This window comes from Pollicipes pollicipes, unplaced genomic scaffold, assembly GCF_011947565.3.
Source record: "Pollicipes pollicipes isolate AB1234 unplaced genomic scaffold, Ppol_2.1 Scaffold_4881;HRSCAF=5763_pilon_pilon_pilon, whole genome shotgun sequence".
Lineage (NCBI taxonomy): Eukaryota > Metazoa > Arthropoda > Thecostraca > Pollicipedomorpha > Pollicipedidae > Pollicipes > Pollicipes pollicipes.
The window spans coordinates 45,558,229-45,560,800 of NW_023596576.1; positions in this window are offsets into that span (position 1 = coordinate 45,558,229).

Consider the following 2,572-nt stretch of genomic DNA (forward strand, 5'->3'; position numbering starts at 1 on the left):
TGTAGCCGGCAGGCAATAGTCAGGGTCTATCAACAATGCACATTCTTCGGCTGTATGACATGGGAACATGAGTTATTTCATGATCGCATCAAAAAAGCATGAAACTGCAAAAGCATCGAACAAGAAGCTGTATTTCCTGGGTCATTGTTTCTCTAGTTTGTGGTGCACAGCGTTCGTTAATACCCGTAGTATGTGCTACAGGTAATGATAGTAGATATATCGCAATTAATTGACACGAACAGAGCTTGATCGTCACGCCCCCACCCCACATCTCGTCCCTTCCCAGTAGGCACAGCTCACCCGCCGTCTTAACAGTGCGAGCAGGACCAGCCTCCGAGGCCAGGCCGAAGCCGCGGTCGCGCCGGTCTGCACGGTCCCAGGGCCGGCCACCCTGCCGACACGCCCCTCCCAGTCCAGCACCGCGGCTTAATCGTCTCCGGGGCGCCGTGATCAGCGCCGGGAATCAATGCGCGGCCGCCGGCGTTCCGCCGCCCGGCGCGCCTGACCAGTGCCGAGATTTAACGGCCCCAGTTACGAGCGCGCCGAGCCGCCGCCGGCCGCCGCCGCCGCCGCCGCCGCCGCCATCCGCCGGCCGCGTGCTCCCCGCAGCCGGTTAAGGCCCGTCATCGATCTCGCTGCATGAGACGCGACCTTGTCCAAGCGGCGTCATTCCGAGAAAACGCGCTCCGCCGCGGCCTTCCGTCATAAACTAAGCTGCGTTAGGGGCCGGCGGTATCAGATACCGGCATCTTATCTGGCGCGAGATCAGCACGCTCGGAGTGATCACCGTTTGCGGCCGCAGCACCTCGTTAAGACAGCGCCCAGGGCGCCCGTACAAAATGTGCTCAACGGGGCCATAAAATATTACCATTTGATGATCCCGACACTGCGAAGTTAGGCGCAACCGCAATACACAGTGCTGTGGGGTGCTTGGCTCCACCACAACACGGCGGGTAATCCCATGTCGGGGCCCGGGTACCGGCGCTGTGCGGTGTTTCGTCAAAGCGCCCAGCGGAACATAAACACCACGATCGACTTCCCACGGTTCTCCTCCTGCCGTGGAGTGCCCATTTTACCGGCGCGTCGACGGAAGGGTGGTTCCGCGAGCACGTCTAGCTTGCCGCCACGGAACGCGAGCCCCCCTACCCGCGGCACCCGCCCGCCCGCCGTCGGAGCCACGGCGCCGGCTCACGTCGGTATCCTCGGCTCAGGCAGTGCTGCAGGTGCGGCAGGGGTAATCTGGCCCCGTCAGCCGCACCAGGGCCAGCGCGGCCGGCCGCTGCCGGTCGGACTGGCGGATCATGTATCCGGGCGTCGCCTGCACTGCTGCGGCGCAGGCAGACTTAGCACCCGCCAGCGCCCGACCCAACCCCGGCGGCCTGGTCCCGGCACGCATGGCGACGCGGTCAATCACCGTTGAAAACCGACACGCTACGGTTGCCGTCCGCCGAGCCGTCGCCCGACAAATGAAGGCCTTCGCGCTCCTTGGCGGGCGAGGCCGCGCCGACACCGTACCGGCTGAGCGACGGGTCCTGTTGCTGGTGCGGCGGCGGCGGCGGCAGACGCCAGCCGCGACATGCGCTGAACCGGCCGGCCGCGGCGGGCGGCGCCGCGCCGGCAGTGCCGAGCCGCCGGCGCGTCACGGACAAACATCGAGCGGCCTGAGGAGCGGCCGCGCTGTGCGGCGTCATGGCAGTGCCGCTCATTCAATTACGGCGCGTCAGCTGCCGGCGGCGGCGCGTGAAGCCGGCGCGCCGGTGGCCCAGTGGCCGTCATCGCACCGCTGCCGCTGCCGCCGGCCGACCGCTGGCCGCAGTGCGAGAAGGCAGACGGCACACGCTCTGCCCGGCCGGCGAGCCGGCCGCTCCGGCTACGTCGGCGGGAGCTGGACAGGGGCGGGGACGGGGACGGGGAGGGGGTAGCATGCGTGCACCGGGGCCAGAGAGACGTTCATCGTCGCACCCGCAGTCCCCCTCCCCTAGGCACGCAGCCGTCTCTCCCCATCCTCACCCCCGACTGTGGTCAGGTGCGCGCGCGTCAACAGGTGCGCACAGATGAAAGGTTCACCTGTTTGTGAATATTTCCCACGCTTCCATCCTTTGAGGTCCCGCCCCAGAACACATCCAGATCGCCGAGAATGCGGACCGCCCAGCAAGCGGGCGTAACAAACATGACGCCCCCCCCCCCCCCCTCGAAGCGGGCCGCAACAAACGTGACAGCGCCCCTCCCCGCACCACCCCCAGTTTTGCCCCATTTCGAAAATAAGGTCCCCAATGTGGAGGTTGGAAAGTGACTTCTGTTTCCTAAATGTGCGGGTACGAAACCCCAATGTGGAGGTTTGTACAATTAATTATATTTCCTAAATGTGCGGGTATGACATCCTATCATAGTATGTGAACTGATTTACCGAACGGCCTTCACACAAAATCTAAACGGTGTATGAGGCGTTGCAAGTACAAATAGAAAGGTTCGGCTGCAGAGAGTGAGTGATAAGACCGCCAACAGGTTAAATGCATTCAAATCGACAAACGTACATATCGGATAACTTTGCTCCTGTCGATAACCGGCTAGA